The 25,690-nt window shown below is 36.4% G+C and overlaps 1 pseudogene; it reads right to left on the bottom strand.

Moving 5' to 3' along the window:
* Positions 1–857: 857 nt before the first annotated feature.
* On the bottom strand, positions 858–1,383 carry LOC118577853 (annotated as a pseudogene).
* Between the last annotated feature and the right edge of the window lie 24,307 nt (positions 1,384–25,690).

Raw genomic sequence — 25,690 nt, 5'->3', positions numbered from 1 at the left:
TTGTGTTTTGTAAGTACTACCAGAAAAGGATTGCCCAGACCAGTGTTTTGAATTATTTCCACTGTTCTTACTGATAAGAAAGACTTTCTCAATGATATATAGGTAGCTTGTTTACAATGTTTACCTATCTATAAAAGATAAACATTTTTTTCCTTTGAACTTTCACAATAAAATTAGGAGAAAGCCATATCAGATTTGATTATGTCCACTTGTTCTAGGATCTACTGGAAATTCTCAAGGGACAGGAAGTCCTATTGAAAACTACTTCTGACAACACACACACACACACACACACACACACACACACACACACACTTGCCTGCACTCATGAGTACCCATGTGCTTACATGTGCATGCAACACAAGTGTGGAGAACCTCCAGTGTTGAACCTCATTTCCACCTTGCTTGAGACATGTTCTCTTACTATTCACAAGCATGCTCATAAACAAGCTTGTTCACAACCTTCTGGCGTTTCCCTAAAGACATATCTATTTTTGCTTCCTGATTGTATATAAGTTGTAGCGATACAATCTTAGTTGTAGGCTCACACAACAAGCATTTACCCAGTGAGGCATTATTTCAGCCTATGTTCTAGAAAAAGAATAATTGTATCTGTATCAATTAATATTGTTTTTGCTTGTAATTTTTTTAAAATTTCATCTATATTTACTGTTTAAAGTGGAATATGATTAGGGCACCAATTTCTATTCACAAGCCTTGCTAAGCTATGAGATCTAAGCAAGCTTAGAGTTTTGTTCTCAACATTTTACTTTGGGAAACAAACCATGTGGGGAGTTCCTCCCAGAAAGTGGTTTCTGGTTATGGTCTTGTTACTAGGAATAGAACATGTAGTATTGTCAGTGTAGGCTCGCCTTTGTTCCATGGCCCATTGGTTGCCCTGTGTCTGTCATCACTGTGAATGATTCTTTTGCTAGGGATTCCCAGGCATACTGCTCATCATCAGTATGATTGGTGACTACAGGCACTTTCTCAACAGCCGAATGTGCAAAGTAGAAAACAAAGCCAAAATGACTCATCAGAGAGGTTTCTGCACCAGCCTGTAAAGTTTCTGTGAAGACCTTCGTCCCAAACTTGGCAACAGTACCAAGGTGATCAACCAACAACCAAGTCAGCTTTCGTCATTCTAACCCCAGTACTCATAATTGTGTGGGCTACTGCTTGTTTGCTGGGAGTGGGGTTAATGTGCAGCTCCTTTACAGAGTCTAGGTGACTGGAGCCTCCAAAGCTTTCATCTTTGACTTTACTCAGAGCATCTGATGAATTAGAAATGAGCTCACTCAGAATGATCTCTTCATTCAAATAGTACCAATGACCAGTGCTGTTAACTAGACAAAAGGGCAAAAGTCTCAGTCTCTTCTTCATCCTCCCTTGGTAGGTCCGGCACAAGCAGCAACAGGACACTGACGTGGCATAGCTTTTCTTTTTGTTAGTTTTCAAATGTTTGTGCAATCTCTTTATTTTATTTGTGAGTGTTTTCCAGCCTGTATGTATATGTAGCCATGCATGTCTAATACCTGAAGAGCTCAGAAGAGGGTAGAGGATCCCCTGGACCTGGAGTTATGAGTGATTGTGAACCATAATGTGGGTGATGAGAAGTGAACTTGTGTTGTCTTCAAGAGCACAAAGTACTCTGAGTCACTCATTCATTACTCCAGTCCTCCTTTTTAGCTTCTGAATCACTCTATCCAAGTTTGTCCTGTGCTTCACGATGTAGCATAGTCTGCTAATGAACTTGTGATAATTCCTGTGACTCAGCACCCTGACTACTGGGATTGTAAGTATGAGTCACCACACCCAGATTGTTTTATAAATGGATGAAAAAGTTCTGTCTATGCACATAAGCCTAGACTAATTTGAATCAAGCAACAATTACCCCCTTGAATGATAATAACACACACACACACACAAATGACCAAATCATTTTCAGAGGTTCTAGTGCCATCATTTTGGTTATAATTAATGTTTAAGGATATTATATCATGTATAAAAAACAAAGTGGAGAGTCAATGTTTTATGCAGAAATACCATTTAGTTATAGTTTTGATGCATTGTCTAATGGAGTTATTAAAATAAAATTGGTGTGTGAGTGCTATGGGTTTCAAAAGGCTTAAAATATTCAGGTCTCAACATTCAACTTTCTTTGTGTAACCATCGACTCACCAGAATGTTTAACTCTGAAGAATTACCTCAACAATAACCATGGAATAATTTATGAAGTTGCCAGTTCTTTTGGGCCCAGTATATATAAGCAGGAAAATGATCTTCCCAGTCGTCCTTTCCTTGGGGCTTCATCCTAAGGTGGCAGAACAGTTCTATTATTGTTCTATTGTAGCTATTTAAAAAAAATTTAGGCCCTCAGGATCTCATTCAAACTTTTGTTCCTAAGTACTTCAGATGGAATCAAATATCATGAAATATTTACAAATCGTACTCAAGCTATGAAAGAACACTTTGGGAGTGAATAGGAAAGTAAAGACCAAAGATAAGAGAGAATAGAAATGTAGCCAATACTGTGAAAAGTTTAGGCTGCTTGGGAAAATGTTTTCTGCATACCTTAGATACATTCATTTGGCAGTTCTGTTGAATGTCTTCCTTTTTGGTACCTGATTACAAAGGCTGCCAAGAAGATCCTGTGCTATTAGTCACTTACATTTCTCCAGGTGAATGAAAATTTTGGGAGGGAGTTGATAGTGAATACAGCTAGTTCTCATTAATTGGAACTGATACATATTATGTTTGTGGCTCTCTATAGTATGCTGAAATTGAAGTTATACCTATGTGGGGGAAAAGGGAATAGTTTATTTACCACATGCATGGCACAAGAATGTTGCCACTGCATTATCAGACTATAATAGAGCCTAAATTTATTTTTTGGCATGAAAAACTGAAGTACCCATTCCCCTGAAATAGTGACCCTCCTGCTTGCATTCCATAGAAACTTTTTTCTCCTCCTGCCTCCCTTTAGAATTTTTCCTTATTTTTCATGATCCCCCCACCCTGAGAGGAGAGTTATAGAGGGAAGTGATGAGGGAGGCCAGTTAGGGAAGGATATGGATATAACAAAATCAACAGACCTATGTGTATAACTTTGCTATAATAAAACCCAGTCCTTTGTGTGAGAAATGTTTTAAAATGTAAAAGTGTAAATATGTACTAAGCTATGAACAAACAGATTTATAATATGGAGAGTCAGAGGCCATGACTATATACATCCAAATATTGTGCCCACATACTTAATATGTACTCAAAAGAAAACTTCAGCTATTAATTTTATGATGACATTTCTTAGTATTTATTATTTGTGTTCATAACCAAACTAAGTTTCTAATTAGATTCTTAGCTAAGATTCTGTGAAAAGTTTACTTTGGTTCATTACACAAAAATATTACCCAGTATAAATACAAGGAGATGCAAATTCTATGTAATTTTAAAGCATTTAGTAGCTACATTTAAAAAAGCTAAAGAAAATAGTTGAAAATTTAATAATATATTTTATTAATCCAACAAATTCCCAATATTTTTTTATAATTTTAGCATATAGTCAATGCTTTCTGTTTTTAAGGAAAGATTTTATAATTAAAAAAAAAAAACTGCACCTTGAAACTGTTTATTTTACACTGACAACACACCTCTACTCTGGCTAGCTACATTTCAGATGCTTGGTAAACCTTGAAACTATTGGCTGGCATACTATTTAACATAAAAACACAAACTATTTATGGTTTTAAAATGAATCAAAAGAGTTATTCTGCAGCACTCTGCCTCCTTCAAGAACATTAGCAGAACATTCACCTGGCCTTAATGTTCTCATCATTTCATTAATAACTTTTCAATATATTATAACAAAGCACATTCAATTTTATAATCCATCATTTTTAAAAAAAATTTTCATTTTCAGTATTTTCTGCAATGGCCAGAGATTTCACAGACATGCATAACTGTCTGAAAATTCAATTATTTGTTTGAGGAATAGCAGAACTTCTAAACAAAAGGCTCTGACAGGTTGAATATTTTAATTATAATGCTGGCCTCATAAGAAATACATGTTGATAAAAACAGCATTTATCATGAAATAATGAAAGTAATACTTAAGACCTTGAACTGGAAAGATGTTTTTAAAGGTTATTTTTTCATTCCGATTGCTTTTAAACAAGAAGAGGAGATAGAAGCAAAAGATTAGAAGATGCGGAGAAAAGATGTGAGTTCTACTAATACTTTCAAAACAATTTCTAGTAACTAGAGGGGAAGCAAAAGACAGAGGTGTGGAAAAAAGCAAGAGAGAAAGGAAGAAGCCACTAAAACTATGTTAAGAAGGAAGAGAGAGGAAGTAATTAAATCTATATTTAAGTAATGTGCTTGAAACAGTGTCAGGGAGTTATTCCTGTAGACTCTCCCTTCTTTTCAATGAAAGCAACTGAGACAGAAAGAGTATTACTTTGCAGAAGACCTACCTCTTCTGAGAGCAAATGGAGACAAGCATATCAGGTAGCTCAGAGCTGTAAGATACAAACGGAAATTTCCAATGCTGCATCCTGACAGATGTCATCTGCTTACATGGATCTAATAAACAAGACTTAACTGCCTGTGAAGCAGCACATTTACTGTAGACCATTATGTTCATGCAAAATTTCCCATGCGAAACCACAGCATCACAGATCACTGATGCACTCACTATACATAAGCCTACAGACAGCCTAAATTTATCTACAGTATAAGAGAATCCATGCAATATCTGAAAACATGTTTTTGTTTACAACATCTTTTTGCTTAATTTCTCCCTTTCATAAAGTATATTTTGTACTCCCTTATCCCAACTTTTTTATTATAAATTAAAGAAGCACTTGGTGAACAATTTACTCACAGTTAAGTGCATTAAACTGGACTAAAAATGTGTTTACCACTTTATCAGTCATGTCATAAATTTTACTCAGCTATTCACATACTTAATGAAAAACTACGGTGTCCTGAAAGTATTGTGGTTACAGTTACAAGCATATATAGACTGTTCTCTAATATAAACAGTGGGACATAAAACAGCACTGTGGACACGGGCCTATAAACCTGCATTGACAGCCAGGCCATATGTACCCAGCCAGAAAAAAAATTATTACAAATATATTTAACAACAACAACAAAAAGATTCATTTTCTATTGTGCCACTAAGTTTGGTTATTTCCTAATTACTATTTTCATACGTACTCGCTGAAACTGCACAAAGATATTTGACATTTTTTTCTGATTACAATTGCTTCTTTTGACTTATTTCCAAGATATATTGGAAATTAACTTTGTCTAACATTTTAAAAATTATTTTATCTATAAATGGACACTGTTTCACCCAAGCTATGGATGTAACTCTGAAGGTAACAGGAAACAGCTAGCTGTACTTACCTAGACTTCAGGCAGAAAGCAAACAACTAATTAAGCCTATTAAGCTAGGATATTCTCACAATTAAGTAAAGGACTATCCTGGGACTTTTATGAAAACAGCATTTTCTCTTCTTATTCATGAGGATCTAAGGAAATGCCAGACCAAAGCATGTCTTCAAATATTATATTGTACAGGCCATAACTCTTATTCTCCAGGCAGATACAGGTAGAAAGTTCTTGGATCTGGCTTCATGTGAGTAATTTTAGTGAATTTATGCTGGAAATCTTATGAATGACTAGCAGAAATAATGCAGGGGGTCCTGGAGGTCACTTCTTTTTGTTAGCTTCCCTTATAAACACCAGGACAGAGAAGTTACCACATTACCATAGTATGGAATCAACACATATACATAATATACAATAGAAACTTGGTATATCACTTATAGTATCATGTGAATTAATACAATACACTGGTTGTTCTTAGTCCCTCCCTAAATTATTAGTGCTAGCTGTGGGAAAAGGGAGGAATTTTTCTCTAAATCAGAGAACCAAGAAGTATAAAAAAAATGGTTAGAGAGTGTGTGTGCATGCGTGCGTGCGTGTGTGTGTGTGTGTGTGTGTGTGTAGATGTAAACATATATACAAATATTCAAAATGGATTAGCTACAGTTTTATAGGAAAATTGTGTATAAAAATAGTTTCAGAACTGATCTGAGAGTTTCACCAATGGATTTTCCAAAATAACTCTTTATAAAACATTTCAATTACAGTTTTAAATGGTCTGAAGTACAGATTCAGTTTCTCAATATTGAAATGTATGTGTAGGTGGGTATAATGCATTCTTGTTTGACTTATATAAATTTATATGGATCACAGTGAGTGATCTTTATACAACGATCAGTGTACATTAATGCTGATATAATAGCACACTTAGAATGAAATCACAGTATTATAGCTAAACTTTGAAATTTTTATTTTATTTTCATATTATCCAAAATGTAAAATCAATCTTGACTTTTTTTGAGATTATCCTAGATGACAAATAAAAATACTTTCTCATTATATATCAAGAAACCATGACCCTTATTTTAATCATTTTAAAAATCATAAAATTATTTCATACTCAGGGCTGAATAGATGATCCTGTCAGTAATGTGCTTGCAGCACAAACATGAGAAACTGGATTTGATCTCTCGACACCACCCACACAGGAAACACCATAGCGTGCACCAGTAATCTTAGCACAGAGCAGGTGGGAACAAGTGAGTCTTAGGGTCTGGCTGGCAAGAGAGTAGAGCTTAACTGGTGAATTCTAAGTCTAATGAAAAATACTGTCTCAAGAGCGAAAATAAGCCACGGATGATGGTTCATGACATTTATCTCTAAATCTGTATGCATGGGCTAGTGGATCTCTATGAGTTAGAGGCCAGGCTGGCCAAGAGAACAAAGTGAGACTATGGCCCTTATTCTGCTTAAAAGAATTCTGCTTCTGAAAATAAAGCAATAACAAATAAAAGAATAATAAAATAAGAAGATCAGTAATTAAGAAAAAGATCAGATGTTAACTTCTGACCTAAATATCCGTGTGTGTGTGTGTGTGTGTGTGTGTATGTGTGTATGTGTGTGTGTGTGCATGCACACGCGTGTGTGTGCATCCTCACATGCAAACATGTACACATATACAAATTTAACAAAATTCCATATTCCAAAAAAATTTAAGAATCACTAAAAAGTGAAATAATTACATTCTAGGGCTGTGTATAACTGAATAGCTCTATTAACTCCAGCCATCTTATCACTAACTTAAATGTATTTCTTTCAGCCTTTGAGGAAGTCTTCAATGTAGCATAAATATACAGTATGATTCCTGGGATTATGATGTAGTATTTGGGGAATTCTTGCATGTCACCTGATATGATATTGCACATGTCTTTCCTGTAATGGGGATAATAGAACTACAGGTAAGTATCACCCTTGCCATTCTCCAGATAAAATATGGCTCAAAGAAACAAACAGTATTTCCTCACCAGAAAAAAATAAAATGAAGTGATTTGGTCATTCTTCTTGATTTCAATGCTTAACTCCAATATGTATTGCTTTTAAAAATAGCAGCTGAGAGAAGAAGGTTTTCATGATGATGATTCTGATTAATTATTCATTCTATGACTGAGTCACAGTGTTGGGGGAAATGCCTGCTGCGGGTAGAGAACTGTGTATATATAATTTGATTTCTAGGGTTAAAAGATGTTTCTTAAATAAAAGGCTTAGTTACTAAGTTATTAAGTCAATAAAGGACAATTGTTTCAAATACTTTCCTTAACAAAGCCATGTTGTTCCTTTGCTCATTGATTTCTGTATTTCTGTCTCTTCTAATAGGCACTTGCCCATCACTAACTCTCATTGTAGACACTAGCAGCTTTGCAGCTTTTTAAGACTTTTCAAGTCTCTTAGATTCTATGCATGACATATGGTTTCAGTGGGGGAACTACTGATTGCATGGTGAAGCCTGTTATTTCTTCCACTTTTCACTGCTCTGCTCACAGTTTGCTGGCAGCTGAGCTGAGAATAGGATTTTAAGGTTCAGCATGAGATCCAGGAGCCCTGAAACAACAACTATAATAAAAGTGGGCTCTGGTTTTGTGCTGGAGGCAAGTTCTGCTTTCTGTACTCAGAACTTTTTGAAGGGAGTGCTAGAAGTTAAAAAGACAGGAAATGAAAATGCTACCCAGACCCCTGCTTTCCACAAGGAAAAACTCCTGCTCCTTTGAAATTGGATTTTTTTAAGGTCCTGATGTAAGCAAACTACAACACAGCTTTATTTCCTTTTCTGTGATGTGAAATGCCACAATTCCAGCCAAAGTTTTAAGAAATGCCATGACACACATAAAAACAGTCAATTATGCTGCTGACAGAGTCCAGGCACAGTTTTCTCTCCAAAAACACTCTGCTATATTTTACATGAAAAATTACTACAAATACATGTGTCAAAAGTCCTCCCCAGTGTGAACCTGGGGTCTTTTGACATTGCTGGATTAACACTTGTAAACTTCAGTTCTAATTGGAATAAAATCAAATGCCTCTTTTTTTGTGTGAAAAATTGAATGGAAATCAGGGTGATTTTAACAGCAAAGGCAGAATTATTTATCATTACATGAACATGAGAAGGTTATTTAGTTATCTGTTTATGTTGGCTACATGAAATGATCTTACCTATTTGTTTATGATAAAACACTGACATTTAGAAGAAAGTTCAAAGCATTCAAAGGCGTAAATTTTTGATGATTGGTCTTGCAGTTGGAGAAGAAACAATTTCTACCTCCTAAATATGTGTGGTATAATTGAGGAGGCAGTAGAACCAAGTGACTAGCAACCTCATTAGCAGTAGAAGTCAGGGTGGAAGGCTTTACTTACATGGCCAATTGAGAGACTTGGAGTCAAGGACATGAGGTCACAATATGCCTTTGATATTTATAAGCTGTCCTTTATATGAGGCATAATTCTTTATTGCCCTGAAACATGGTTTCCTCATCCATAAAATAGAGCTTCACATTATCTTATCCTGGGAGATAATTGTCCCTGGGTCTCTTCCATTTCTGTTCATTTGAGAAAGACACTGGAGGCTGTCTTGAATTATCTCTTCAGAAAGGTTTGTGTGGCAACAGCCTTGGAAGGGGAAAGATAATGCCTTTCTCTAGGGCACAGGAAAGATTTCACACCCCTGCCCTACACACCAGAATAACAAAGCTAATGTTTGTCTCAGGAGTAGTTTCACAGGTTAGCTGGTAGCTTCCTGAGGAAAGCTTGTTTTCTTCTGTACTTGGGGTGCTTTTCTAACATGATCCACTGAATGTGCATATGTCAACTTGTTCCTGATACATTGCCCTATGGGACCAGGGTTCGAGAAAGTGTTACAAATGATGTCACTGTGGCAGTTGCCAATACTGTGACTAATACATTGTCTTTTGTCTCTCAGTCAAGAGTCTTTTGTTTATGGCCAGTACCCATAACACCTGGCTCACTTACCTGCTTTCAAGCAAAGAACAATCTCAAATGTTGAACAACTCCTGCCTTTTTTTCTTCATTCATAGACTTTATATAAATATTCATAATGATACTATGAGCAAAGACTTAGTACTGGGTGCTGCAAATAGAAAGTACTTGTGTATTCATCCTGTGTATCCAGTTGTTCCACACATACAAATGCAACAGTTTGAAAATAATTGGGAAAGTACACTCATTCCTTTACTCTAACCTCCATCTCTAGAAGGTGTTCCCTGGGAACTCACAGGCTAGAGAAGTAGGTAGGTTAACTGCAGATCTTCACCTCTCCCTCTATTCCTTCACATCTAATCCTCCAGGCTCACCCCTAGCTCTGTAGCAGAACACCTGTTGTGGGATTCTGACACCCAAACTCTCTCACCCCCATCTTCAATGGATCATGTAGATCTTCTCCTACAATACCCCCCCCCCAACTCACCTGCCTCCCTATTATCCCTGCCTCCAATACCAGCAGGCATACCTTGGTGCTGTGTGACAAAACGGAGAAAAACACACACCCAGATAGGAAACTTATGACAGACCAAAATAAAGATACCACCAAAGTCCAACTGTTTGAAATAATAAATTATTTGGGGGTTCTTTGCAAGAATATGGATGAAGAGTTACTTATAGCAGCAGAAATGACTCAAAGACAGCTGCATCACCACAGCCCACCCAAGTATGGGTGACACAATGCTGGGAACGTGGAACAAATTGCACAGATTACAAGCAGCTCAACAGATTGGAGAGTATCCTTTCCAGATGCCTCAGTTGATCTGAGCCTCTTCGAAGGCAGCTTGACTGGTTTTTGCTTCTTTCAGGCAGCTATTCTGGTCTCAGAGAATTCTTTGAAACTTCTTTCCTCTGAGAGTCATCTCTGAAGCAATTTCCTTCCATCTGAGGGGGTTTCTCAGCTTGTATTGCTTACTCTCTGTGTTTTATTTCATGAAAAGATACCATGACCATGGAAAATCTTGTAAAGAAAAACATTTAAATGGGTCTGGATTAAAGATTCAGAGGTTTAACCTATCATCTTCATGGTAGGAAGCATGGTGGCATGCAGGCAAACATGGTGCTGGAGAAAGAGCTGGGAGTCCAACATCTTGATCTGCAGGCAGTAGAAAGAGACACTGGGCCTGACTTGAGCTTCTGAAACATCAATGCCCACTCCCAATGACACACTTTCTCCATCAAAGGGAGGTCTACTCTAACAAGGCCACACCTCCTAATCCCAGTCAAGTAACATCACTCCATAATGACTAAGAATTCTAATATAGGACCCTAATGGGGTCATTCCCGTTAAAATCACCACAGGGCCTATCTTCAATAGCTCATACAGATCTTAGCTTCAAAATTTCCTCCACACTTATCCTTCTCTCCAAGGCCTGCTCCAGCAGGCATTCTTTGTGAATCCACTTGCCAAGCCAGGGAGAGAAGCAAGTAAGCCAGCAAAACAGGGAGGTGAGCTTCAGATCTTCCCTCTCCCTCCTCTTCTCCATGTACAGTTCTCTAGTATCACCATCACTTCTATAGCAGACTATCTCATGTGGCATCTCCTTACACTATGTACCCATTCCCAGGAAAATATGCAGATCCCAGAGGAACAGCCCACTTACCACCTACCTGTGGACCCCCTCACCAACCCATTTCTATTCCATTCCCGTTCTTTATTGTCATATCACAATACTTAAGAACATATTTTATCTGGAATCCCACATCTATCAAGATCACAGAGGAATTTCCTACCAGGCAAAAAACAGTCACCACATTATGCTAAGAATCAGAGAACACAAAAGGAATCAAGGCAGAATCACCTACCCAACAAGGACAAGACTGTAAACAGATGGTTCTCTCCCACTGGCCAGTTACAGAATAACCACTCAGAGGTTTAATATTACTTATAAATGTTCAGACGGTAGCTCAGGATTGTTAATAACTAGCTCATACCCTTAAATTAACCCATAATTCTTATCTATTTTCAGTGATGATGCTTGGTACCTTTTCTCAGTACTGCATTCTCATCTTGCTTCCTCTGCATCTGACTATCTATGTATTTTCCATCTTTACATGGCTTATTACTTTATTTCTTTTTTAAGGACTTTCTCTACCCTTTTTTCTTTCAAATCTACATGTATTTCATATATTTTTAAACACACTGAAACATGTTTAGAGGAGTTTTGTTTGTTTTTTTGTTTTGTTTTGTTTTTATTTTTTGAGACAGAGTTTCTCTCTGTAACAGTCCTAGCAGTTCTGGAACTGGCTTTGTAGACAAGGCTGGCATTAGACTCACAGAGATTCACCTGCTTCTGCCTCCCAGGTGCTGGGATTAAAGGCATACACTACTACCACCTGACTCTGTTTCTCTTTTAGACTGGTTCAATCTTATGTAGCCCAGGGTAACCTTGAATTCCTGATCTTTCTACTTCCTCCTCCCAAGTGCTGAGATTGAAGGTGTGTGTCACCATTTTCTGATCTCTGTGGCAGATTAGTGGCTAGCTCCACCCTCTAATCTTCAGGCAAGCTTTATTTGTCAGAACACAAACAAAATATCATACAACGTAAGACCAGATATTATCACCTAGAATTAAAATCTTCTCAACCCTAAATGCCTAGATACCAGTGTATAAACACAATCAATAATATCCAGGAAAAGATGTCTCCACTAGAGCCCAGTAACTTTAACACAGTAGGCCCTATGTGTTTCAACACAGTTGATGCAGAGTACAAAGATCTTAAAATAGTCTTTATGAATATTATCGAGGTTCTGAAGTATGAATAAATCAATACCTTAAAGAAATATATTAAAACAGAAGCAAACAGTGGAAGGAAATGAAAAGAGTTCAAGACCTGAAAGTGAAAATAGAGTCAATAAAGAAAACCAAAACTGAGTGAAATCTAGAATGAAAATTTTAGGAAGTTGAACGCAACTTTGGAGGCTATCCTCAACAATAGAATACAAGAGATTGAAGAAATAATATCAAGCATTGAAGACAATATAGAATAAATGGATAACTTGGTCAAAGAAAATGTTGAAGGTAAAAAATTCTGGAACAAAACATGAAGGAAATATGGAAAAGACAATGCCTAAGAATAATAGGATAGAAGAAGAAGAAACACAGGTCAAAGGAACACAATATTTTTAAAAATATCATAGAAGAAAATTATGTAGAGCTACAGAGCTTAGAGATTGATTAAGGGACTGGAATGGACAGATATATCTCCATAGGAAAGAGAAATAGATAGTTATTGATGGGTGAGGGGTCCCAGAACAGAAGGATCAAGTGGGGAGGGGAAGAGAAGAGGGAGACAAGGGAAGGACTACAAAGATTAAAAGCCATTTCAAGAGTAGTATGGAAATCTAGTATAGTAGAAGCTTCCTAAACTATATACATTTACAAAGGTAATCTAAATGAATTTGCCAAATAATGGGTGAAACAGAGTCCTGACTGGCCATCTCTTGTCACCAAAGGAAGCTTCTAGTACTGGGATTGGTTTACATCCAAATTAGTTGTTGGCAAAGATGTACTATTGGAATCTCCAAATAACCAGGCTATTGCCAAGTCTATGGATTGTTCCTCAAAAACTGATGGCAAGGCTCCATCACTGAAGAAAATACTTACAAAACTAACTGTAAATGAAGAAGTCAAGCCAGTACCTACATAGAGCATTCACCCTGTTGTGCTAGTGTCTTTGGTATAGGAAGGTACTCTGCATGCTACCAAGGGAGAAATATAAACACCAAACCAGCCACAAACCTTAGATCCACAATGGTAGCCTGACTGCAATATAAACTAATATAATGGTTCCACAAAACTTGTGAGAGTAACCAACCAATATCTGATTTGAGTGAAGTCCCCCTCCATGAGATGGAACTCATACCTGATACTGCTTGGGTGACCTAAAACCTGAGACTTAGTCCAGAGACCCGGAGTAAACTCAAATATTACTCTACAAAAAAAAAAAAAAAAACAGTAAAATGACTGTTAATATTATGCTATACTCAGATCAATTTCTTGATCAGCCATCATCAGAAAAGTTTCCTCCTATGGCAGATAGGAAGAAATACAAATACCCACAGCCAGATATTATGCACAGAGTAAAAGACATTGAAACATTCAGCCCTAAAAGGGATGTCTATGTCAAATTCCTTCCTTCAGAGCTTAGGAAAACCTGAAGAAAAGGAGGCAAAAAGAGCATAAGAGTCAGAAAGAATGGAGGACACCAAATAAACAAAGTCCTTTAAACCGACAGAGCAACATACACAGATGTGCATAGGGTCTGCAACAATTGGCATCCTATATTTGAAATAAGTGGACACATACCCCCATCTATAACTCTGAAGCAATCTCCAATTGGTATTGATAACCACTTGAAAAATGAAAACAAACTTTTGTTACCACTAAAGAAGTCTCACTAGGGAAATATGGTAGCTTCAATAAAAATGCCACCATAAGCTCATATATTTGAATACCTAATCATCATGGAATGCCATTACTTAAAAGGATTAGGAGGTATGGCTTTGTTGAAGTAAGTATGCCACTGGGGGTGGGCTTTGAGATTTTAAAAGCAGAAGCCAAGCCCAGTAACTCTCTCTCTTCTTGCTTATGGATCTGAACATAGAACTTTCAGCTTCTCCAGCATCATGTCTGCCTACAAGCTGCAATTTTCTCTGCCATGATGAAAATATACAAAACCTTCAAAACTGTAAGCAAGCCACAATTAAATGTTTTCATTTATAAGACTTCCAATAGTCACGGTTTATTTTAACAGTAATAGAACACTGAATAAGACAGGAAACAAAGTACACTTAAGAGTGGACTGCATGCCCAGGAGCAGCTGGTCAACAGAATATGAACTGAATGACACCTCTGGAGGTTATTTGTCTCATAAGGTCCTGTCGGGGCTCTTCCTTTTTCAATTTAAATTTTATCTTATTGCTACTATTTTAATCTAAATTTATATTTCTCTCCTATTATTTTACCTTGTAGATTAATATTAGTGTTTTTATGGATTCCTCAGTGTGTGAATGAATGTGTCTCTGTTTCTTGTGCCTTTTCTTGGTCTCTTTTATTCTGTTTGTTTTGTCCAGTTCTGATGTGTGAATTTTTGTTTTATTTTATTAGTGTCTTATTGAAGCCTATTTGTTTTCTAATGAGAAACAGAAAGGGGATGTATCTGAATGAAAGGGAAGGAAGGGGAAGAGATAAGAGAAGGCTAGGGAGGGAAACCTATAATCAGGAGGCATTATGTGAGAAAAAATATCTGTTTATAATAAAAGAAAAAGAACTTATTTATGAAAATATGCACAGTTTTTCTAATCTCTATTTATGAAACTATATAGTGTACAACTATTTATATACATTTGCATTATATTAGATATTCTGTATCATTGGGAAGTGTTTTGAAGACATGAAAGAATGAATGTGTTATATGCTAACATTATGCCATTTTCACATGAGGAATTTGAACAGTGATGCATTTTAGTGTTTAAGGAGAGTGTTCTAGAATTAATGCCCACAGATACTGAAGGATGATTGCAGTTTATTGATCTAACATCACTATCAATATTGTGATTATGAATTGCAATTCTTGCTTTCAGTGGTTGTGACAGAAAACACATACCAGTGTGGATCCAAACCAGACTAATTCAAGAATAGCAAGGAGACCCAGGCACCAAGTTCTACCCCTAGCTGAGGAGCTATTAACAATTGTTAGCTTCTGAGAGGTTATGGGTCAGTTTTGTCTGAGCCCCTGAGAAGTGAAACATACCCCGGTGGGAGGACTCATATCAGAGGACATTTGGATATATTGCCTAGATGGTTTCAGCAGTTAAAAACTAAAAGCATATAAAGTTGGGTAAGAAGAGAAATGTTGACATGAGAAGAGTTAGGGAAAGGAGGGTAAACTTGATGAAAATTGTTGCATAGAATTCTCAAATAACTAATTAAAAATTTAATAAAAAAATACAATAGACATCAAGGCATGGTGGCCTACATCTGTAATCTCAAATACCCAAGGCTGAGGCAGAAGAATTGAAAGTTTCAGAAGAATCTTGGCAAGACTTCATATCAAATTATAATGAAATTTGTCTTTTGAACTGGGAGTGAGAGAGGAAAAGGGTCTGGTAAGGGAGGGGAGAATAGTAATTGAACATAGAACATATGAACCTGGAAAGGAGACAAATGGGATCAAAGGGCACAAGCAGAAGAAGAGGGGAATGGAAAAAGGAGCACAGAGGAGCTCTACCAGAACAAAGTATTATAAAAATGCCAAAATAAAACATGTTACTTTGTATAGCTATCTAATTAAAAAATTTTTTAAATGGCTAGCAAAGTAGTTCAATGGTATGGCATTTGCATAAATATGAGTCAGAACCTATTACTCCCCAAGTGTACAAAATGAAAATGAATAAAAATATAGGTAAGGTATATTTAAATCAACATATTTCTACCAATCATGGTAAATATGAGAAACATTTCAGTAATTCAAATGAGAATTTTAAAATTGCTTGCATTCAACAACCCTGTATTCTACATGAGCAGTAAGTCTCAAACCTATGAAAAATTTTTTAAAAAAGGTTTAATTTAATATACAGAGTAGAATTAATGTTATCAAGTATTATTGCATTTTTTAAAGGGAAATGAGCATTTGCCAAGTAATTGATTAAAAGTATGAGTTTCAGAATTTAGACAAAAGAAATATCTGATTGCTTCCCACACCTGAAAACCTTCTTGTAGGAGCCATGGCCTGTTAAGCATCTTAATCATCACAGTAGTTGTTACCTTAGTCGTGGAAGTTCAGAGACTTTGGTATTTGCTAAAAAGTTTTACTGGGCCCAGGAAAATATCTAAAATTGCTGTCTTCATGGTCGTGATTTATGTACCTAATCAGATCTTCTCTCTTATAAAGTTTTATTATCCTATATAGAGACAGTCTACACATAAAAGAATGATGGCAAACAGAAAAACAAAGTAATGCAAAAGTAAAAATAAGCACAAACAGACATTCAAAAGCCAAGATTCAGATGGTGTGGGGAGAAGGGACAGAATCAAGAAGTTAAAAATGTACAGGTGTAATAGCGTTGGCCAGCCAATGAGAGACTGGGCCCACATGACAGAGTAGCTCCTGCTTTGTGTGGAAGCTCCTTTGATGCTAAGAACATCTACTGTTCTACTCTGAAAACCTCAGTCCTGGTGGTTTTGACTTTGCTGGCATTTGCTCCACCTCTCTTATTTTTCTGTGAGCTCCTAGAATGCTAAATCAGCTAAAACAATCTGAAATACCTGTTTGTTGCAATCTGAAGAGTCTAGGCAAAGGTACTGACACTAACAATATCCTTGGAGAGATTTGCCAGACATGACATTGGTGTAAGGCATGGATATATGGGCAATGAGAGACATACTTGTCAAGGGCAGAGATGAGCAGATAGTGCTAGAACTTTCCTCTCCCCACCTTCTCTTTCCCTGTTTTTTTTGTTTTGTTTTTTTTTTTTTTTTTGTTTTGTTTTGTTTTGTTTTGTTTTTTGCCTATGGATGTCTCCCTCCTCCACATACTGTCTCACACACTGCCTCCTCACCTCTCCATCGAAACTGCATTGAGATGTTAGTGTTTGTTGCTTTTTGACCATTTATATTAAGTTGCTCTTTTCACTATGTTCTTCATTCAGAGCTGTGGCTTTAAAATTTCCCTGGCTTACCTGAGTTCTCTAATTTCCAAAAAGACCAACATACTCCAATCATTACTTTGCTTTAATAATAATTTCTCCATCTGTCTCCCTCACTAAGCTAAAACTGTTTTAGATTAAAACAGTTTCATTTTAATCATCTCTATGTTCCCAGAGCCTGACACAGTATCTACCATATAATAAGTACTAAATAACTTTGGATGAATATATTAAATCTTTCACCTCTAGTTTAGCATAAAGTTTAAGATATTCATATGTAGTTCTTCTTAAGATGGTATGTAACTTAACAGAATCAATAATCATTGTCAATTTTGCTTCTCTTACATGAAATAAAATTGCACTGGCTACTATTGTTCCTTTTTGATTTACTTCTTCTCTCATGTCATTGTCTCTCAGCAGCTGGAGGAATAGAAGAGATTTATGTCTTCTCCAAAGACATAAATGTTAATTTGATTTTTAATTATTTTTCATAGTAGCAGACATGCTTCAGTTTAGTTCCCACTTAGGATCAATATTGGTTCAAGTTACTTTAGTACTATCATCTTTTAAAAAGCCATGTCACAGCTAGAATTATAAAAATGTGATCCAGTGATCATTATTATTAACAACAAACATTAAATTTTATTTTCTCTCTGATGTTTGTGAAAGTATGGGAATAAGAAGGAAAAAAATAATGGTGATTCTTTGAATTGTAATCACCCCACACTGCTTATGACATTCCACATGTCAATTGCAATAACCGTTTGTATTCTACACTTAGTAATTTCTGTTAAATTTCAATCTTGCCAATACCATTAAATGTAGTAGGGTACATTTTTTAAGTTAATGGAAAAACTGGCAGGTTTTGCACAAAAAACAGGGACATTTTACAAAGTTTTATACAGAAAAACAATCTGGCACTCACTACTGAGATAGATAAGTGAAGAATTAGATGTAGAAGAGTGTGAGAAAGTCAGACTCCAGGGCCACAGGTTAAAGGATGAAGAACTATGCTTTTCTTCCATTGTTCTTCATTTACAATTACCAGGCTTTTCATTCTTAAGTATAGACTCATTACAGAAGCCCTGAACACATAAATCCAGGCACTGACTTCCACAATTAGAAGAAGCATATAAGCCTGTTTAAATAGTGCTCTCCAGTCTCACATGTGAAAACCCCTGTCAGTCATCAGATGAAATGTCTTACTCATTCGTGTAAGCACTATGCCATTCTACTACCGGATGTGTGTCTTTAATATACTCATTCACTAGAGTGCATATAGATAGATTCCTCATTATATTTCCTCAAGTTCAACCAAGATACACACACACACACACACACACACACACACACACACATGTATGTCACAACAAACAATGAAAACTAAGATATGAACTTGAAAGAGAGCTGAGGGGCATATTGGAGGGTGTAGGTGTACTGTGAGGAAAGTGAAAGGGGAAGTGTATAATATAATCTTAAAAAGTAAAAGAAAAATTTATAAAAATTTAAAAATTATTTCTGTAACACATTTAGCTTGTGGCTTTTAGGAAAAAGCAAAAATATATTCTATTCAGTAGATTGATATGTATGTATATTTTTATTGGTAAAAGTAGAAAAAGATACTAAACTAATGATACACAGAGATGAGACACAGTAGTTCTCTCAAAGTGGCTTATAGCTGTCATTTTATAAATGCTGCATTACATGCTATGTCATTTTCTTACACCTTATTATTATTAGATTATGTTAAACACACAAATACACACACACCCACACACACACACAAACACACACACACACACACACACACACACACACACACACACACACACACACAAACATTCCCAAATATCTGAAAAAAAGCCTGCTCAGTCAGTATAATATCACTTGTATGTGTGTTTTCAGGCTCACCATAATTGATGAGCTCTTCTGTTGTGGCAAGATAACTCTAAGGTGTGCAGTAGCGGCATGCGTATCTTAGTGGTAGCTAATAGTTCTCTAATAGGACTTAAGACGCACTATGATTGACAGACAAAGCCATGAGCCAAAATGAACAGAATAATGTCATCTTAAGAATAGTTTTGTTTGCATGAGAGATAGCTTACTACAAAATGAAAAGCTTTGCCCACTTCTATTATCTGTCAATGTTCTTGCCCTTTACCTTCAGTCATAATATGATACAGAAAAAAAAAAAAAAAAAAAAAAAAAACAATCAGTTTCTAGCCCCTGATCTAATACTTACAAACTCCAGAACTGACAAAAAATCAATGTCAGTTGTTGATAAATTATTTAGTTTTACATATTCTATTACGAATGCATAAAACAGAATAATAGAAGCTCATATCACTACCAGGTTCTAATACATTTCAACTAGATTCTGGTCATGGATATGAAGAATTAAATTAAATTAAACTGACCCCACATGGTTAGAATTTTTTGTTTGTGTATTTGGCATAAAGAAATAAAATGATCTTTGAATTCTTTCTGTTAGGGTACTTACAAAAAAAAAAAACAAAAACAAAAACAAAAACCCTTCAGAATTCTTAAAGGTAAACATACAAACATGAACTGACAACCTCACATTACAATCTAGTTAAAGAAGTTCATCATCACAAAGAATAGTTTTTAAGAAAGCACTGGCAGGGGAGGGGGCCTTTTGATACAGCTCACTTGGTATAGTGCTTGTCTGGCATGCACAAAGCCCTGGGATAGACACCCAGCACTAGATGAATTACCATACCTGTGATCTCAGCAGCTGGAATGTAGAAGTAGGAGCACCAAAAGTTCAAGGTCATTTCTGATGTATGTAGGATGTTTGAGGCCAACATAGACTATAAAATTTCAAAACCAAACAAAATAAGCAAATAAAAATTATTCTCACTCTTCATGATCAAAGATATTAGAATTACTGCATCTTGAATTCAAGGTCATATTCATAACATAAAAAGACCATGGATAAAATAAACAAAGCCAAACCAGCAGAAATCAAAAACAAAAATAAAATAATGAGAAAAACTCAGTGGATCAGGAAAACAGCCATTTAGACAAAAGCTAAAATAATTTATTCTCTAGGAAATAATTCCGAAGAACATACACACATAGACTATGTAGCAAAAAAATATGAAAATCTACTAATCAAACTGAATGCATTAAATAATTAAATCAAATAATTTAATGTGAAACTTAAGGGAAGATATGCCCAATAGAATAAAGCCTCAAACATCGTCATTCCTGGAGAAGATGTACGTACTCAGGACTATGAAAGAAGGGAGCCCAATGAAGGAAATATAAACTTACATTTTCAATTAGATAGGAATAAGTCTAGAAAATACTTTGCACATTATAAAGAATAGATGCTATCACCAATGGTGTATGCTCAGAAGTGGCCCCAGCTAACACTTAGATCTTCAGTGTCTACTAAAGGCCCATATATGAGACTTGTAGACTCCAAATGTAGAAAATTGGGAGACGGTAAAACTTCTAAGGGGGACATAAGGGGTTAAAGCAGATGTGAGTAAGAGAGAGTAATGGAAGAGGGACAGACGTTGCATGTTTTGCCCATCTGTAAATCTAAGTTAAATTGAACAATATGTGTTAGATCTCTGGTGTGAAAAATGAAGGGTTAAAGAAAGGGATCAGGGAGCGCAGAATGACATGAGCAGGTTAATTGGTAGCAAAGGAGGTCAAAATACAAGGACACACGTGAATGACAGTGCTATCTGGGGTGGTCTGAATAAGAATGGTTCCATAGGCTCAAAGATTTGAATGCTTGGTCATTTGAGAGTGGTGCTACTTGACACGGATTAGGAAATATAGCCTTGCTAGAGAAAGGGTTTCACTGGGGGCGGGCCTTGAGATTTCAAGTGCTCAAACAAGGCCCAGTCTCTTTCTCTCTCTTCTTGCTGAGTGCAGATCTAGGTGTAGAATTCTCAGCTACCTCCCCAGTACAGTGTCTGACTGCTGGCCACCATGCTTCCTGCCATAAGGACAATGGATTAAACTTCTGAACTGTAAGCCAGCTCCAATGAAAAGCTTCTTCTTTATGGGTTGCCTTGGTCATAGTATCTGTTCTCAGCAATAGAAACCCCAAGACACTATCATAGAAATCCATTATTCTTATACCAAGGTAGAATTTTTAATTTAAAATGCATTGTAATAATGTAGCCTGATGAGAAGAATTTGCAACAGCAGCCTTTTCATCTCCTTTTTCCTTTGACACCTGGCCACACAGTGAGTAATTTTCCTAAGGTCTCTTCTCTTATTTGCTACATCACAAGCTCAAAGCTAGGGGGGCAGTAAGCATGAACAAGAACTGCTGTGGACTAAAGTAAATTATATCAGTTAGTTTGCTAGAGTGACAGAAAAGTGACCAGCCCACTCTGGTGGCTGTCAACTTTACAGACCAGAAACCAACCTCTGAGCACACTTAGGAGGGATTAACTAAATCAAGAGGGGGGACTCAGAGAATGTCTTTGAGGGATTATCTTGATTATGCTCATTAATATTGCAAGAGCCATCTTTGTTGAGGGCGCGGGCATTCTCTGAATAGGACATTTTGGACTGTGTTAAGCAGGGAACCAGATGAATGTTGCACATTCATTTGCTGTTCTCTGCTTCTTGAGGGAGGTTGCAATGTTACTGGCTGTCCTGTGCTCATGCTGCTGTGACTTTGCCTCAGTGATGTCCTGTGATGTAGAACTACATGCCAGGATAAACCCTTTCTCCCTGTACTGCTTTTGTTAGAGTATTTTATCACAGTGACAATAAAACAAGGACATGACACTCTGTTCGCCCATAAAGAAGAAATACCACAAACAGAACCTGAGGAGGAAGTCCACAGTAGCTGATGATTTATATGCAATTTTACTGTTTGCCAGTTAAGATATTAATTACAGTAGTTTTCTAATTCTTTACACTATTAAATGAAAAATACTACAGGTAAGTCATTGACTGGGGTCCTCTAAACCAGCTGAATCTACACTGAGAGAATTCCTCATCCAATTCTTCACAGTGGTAACTTTTGAACTCCTCATTGAGGCTTAGAGAAGTGTCTTCATTGCATTTTTATTTCTTAGAGCATTTCTGCTCTGTCACATGAGAGGGTCTAGAAAAGTAGTGCTCAATGAGAGAAGGCACAAATTATCTTTATTTGTGGGTCAAATTATTTAATTTTATTTATTTATTTTGTGAGTCAAGGTATTTCCATACCTAATGTTCTATGATTATAAATTATTTTTTCAGGAATGAAGATGTTATCAGAGACAAGGATGTTTCTGGAGAGAATGTGTGTGCACATTTTCCTTTCTCTGGAAATTCTCAGGCCACTTTTTTTCTAGATGTAAAATCTTGAAATTAATCTCTGAAGAAGTAGAAAACCTTCAGCTGCTCTAAGAATGTGGTCATGATACATTTTTTTTGATAGAACTTGAACTTTATTTTTAAATAAGAAAGATAGTTGTCTAGCCACAGCAAAGTTTCTCTGGTGGCTTTTCCTTTTAAGTTCCTGACAATATTAGTTAAGTAATTCAAAGTAAAAGAAAATCAATACGAACAACCCTAAATGTGTATATATAGGGTCTTCTATGTCAAGTACATGGTTTCCCTGCTTGGGCCAAATTCCAGTCTCATGAATTTCCTTTCCTCCTGTATGTCTGCTCCATTTTCTCCTATCTTGCATCAATCATACTATCGTCATGGAGCAAGCAACATCATGCCTGAGTAATGTGGCCATATTGAAACTGACTGAACTGCAAATGCCTGAAACAATTACTTCAGGCCAAAACATGGGGTAAATCTGTGCCCCTGCCAAAAACTCTCACTTGCAACCAAAATGAAAGAAAGAGTAGATTTGCCTGAAAAATGGGATGAAAAGCAGGAATACTCACAGCCACCTATTCCCATGAATTACTTACTGGCTTTCTAGAATTGATTTAAAAAAATCAGAGCCTTATAAAACTTGCAAAAGCTTCTTCAATTGAAAAGGACAAAACTAAGCATTTTACAAGATATGCTAGAAACATTTCAGCACAGGTAGAAACATCATCAGTGATTCCCAGATGTTACTGATGTTTATAGTCTCTAAATTCTGTAAATTTCTTCACCATTCAGTGATGCAGAATCACATTTACATTTTATTCTATGAAATATTTCCTTCCAGGATTGATGTCATAAACCTCAGTCTTTAGTATTAGCCTTGATTTCCCAAATTTTACTGTACAAATTTCCACGAAATTATAGGAGACTGGCTCTATCACAGTCTGGGCCTTCTCTTGCTTAAAAAAAAATTATTTTTGAGCCAGAGCTTCATGTTCTCAGGCCATCCTCAAATTCAATATCTAGCTAAAGTGACCTTGAATTTGAACTCCTTATCCCCCTTCCCATCCTTCCCTTGTACTGGAATTACAGGCATGTATCACCACACTCTGTTCATTTTGTACAGGGGCTCTGACCCAGGGCCTCCTGCATGCTAGACAAGCGCTCAACCAACTGAACCACATCCAACAAAATATGGCAAGGTTAGAAGGATACTGAGGACAATCTATAAAATGCTATAAAACTGTAACTGTAGGATATAGAAAAGGAATCTGATTTGTCTGAAATTTTCACCTGTGATGATGAAGTAACATGTTTACTCACTCAATGGGTATCATGTGAGTGTAGTACATCAACACCTAAAGAGCCTTGCTTTCAGCAATTAGTTTCTGAAAAGATATTTGCATCAGAGAGGCACATCCTTTGTGACCCGGTGATATTTATTCACCTAAAAAATAAATTTACTACAGCAAGAAATAGGTCCCAAATTATTCAATAAAAAAGAAATTATCTTCACTAAATATTTTAATCAATACATACCCTTTGCTGATTCCTCATTATAATGTTGTCAATATTCAGAGGGAAAAGATCAACAGAAAACTCAGTTCATGGCTGGCAGTTTCAGAGGGAATTTCCTATTTGTAGACCGAATTGCTCATAGTAGATTGGTATGTTTCCCTCTAGTGGTTAAATGGCATTTAACTCCATCTACCAAGTCACCTTTATAAAAACAAAGGAGGGAATTAGTACAAGGCAGCATTTAGTGTGTATGTGTGTTGGGTAGGGGAGTCAGGTTGGAAAAGATTTGCAAGTAGAATCAAGTCTATTTGTTATGTAGAATGTAATTCATAGTTTTAAATACTTGATCAGTTTCTATGGGCTGAGCCAGGAGAGAGTATATTTTAAATGCCTGCTGATGAGAGATGTTGATGACAAGGAAGGAAATGAAAATCAGAAGGGGAAACAATTAAAATACTTAGTAAAACCAATTCATTTTAATGTGACACAAGAATAGTAATGAAGCTAGATTACCAATTTTTTAATTCCAAGTTACATTACTTATTTAAAAATCTCTTATTAAAATAATTTCATTTTTGCCAAATCTAAATTCATCTTTTGACTTCATTCCAAGGAGGACTGACTGCATTTCTCTTCTGACCCTGTATCCTCGAGGTGGGCAGTGTTCTACACAAGGAGAAAAAGTAGTGACACTCTATTCACAGGAATCATTTTCCTACATACAGCATTCTTCCCAAAATATTCCTCTAAAAAATGTGGTGGTTTATTCCTTACACTGGCTTCGTGTACCGTTTTAACATGCAGGTCGATTACAGAAGAGATCCCATTTTCTTTGTTCAAAAAACTACAAGCAGGTTCAGGTATTGACAATCAACTGAACAGCAAAATGCCACCCCCAGCTCCAAATATGCACACTGGGGTTCCTTGAGCAATCAAACTTGCTGAAATTGAGGGTCAAAAGGCAGCACTGTGACTTTAGACAACCCAGGGGAAGACAACAATCTCCCACCTCTGTTGTGTTCTGTGAACTGATCATGATCACAGAATAAGGAAAATAGCAGCCAGATCACAGGCTCATTTCTGTGCCAGAAGCACCTGCAGTTATTGTGTACAAAGATGCTCACAATACCAGCCTTTCATAAGCACATGAAGCTAAGTGTCCATCCAGTTACTCATAGGGAAGTATGTGTGTGCTACAGAACATGGGAAAAGACCATGAGATGGACAGACACACACACGCCTTTTTCAACTCGACTATTCAGTTTGCTCTGTGTTATGAATTATTAAAAGAGCAGAAGGAGGAGTGTTGAAATCAGAAGCTTAGAATTATCACCTCATCACCCCCCAAAAGAGAGCAGATCTTTGAGGAGGAAGGTGGAACAAAAAGGAGCAATTATTCCATGAGTCCTTTTTGTCTTGAACAGATTATAAACAATAAGACCCACACATTTATCTTGCCTCTGTAAGAAAAATAAACAGTTGTAACTGGAACTACATGCAAGTATCGATCATTTATTTCGCACGCTTCTCCATTGTCCACAGTCAGCTGTGGAGAAAATATGTTAAAAATGATTAAGCCTCAACAGAAAATAGAATCAAAGGGACAAATATAAAACTGCTATTTTCATTTATATTTAGTAGCAGCTTCACTAAGCTGCAGGGGGATTAAGCAAAAGGGCCATGGATTTTTAGAAACCTTGAGGAAGGTTATCTCTTCTGAAATCTAAAATATGAAAATTCCAGATGCACATCTTCTTACATACTGTG

This window comes from Onychomys torridus, chromosome 2 (assembly GCF_903995425.1).
Source record: "Onychomys torridus chromosome 2, mOncTor1.1, whole genome shotgun sequence".
Taxonomy (NCBI): domain Eukaryota; kingdom Metazoa; phylum Chordata; class Mammalia; order Rodentia; family Cricetidae; genus Onychomys; species Onychomys torridus.
Note: the sequence above shows the minus strand (reverse complement) of the source record. Positions and strands in the feature narration are given on the sequence as shown.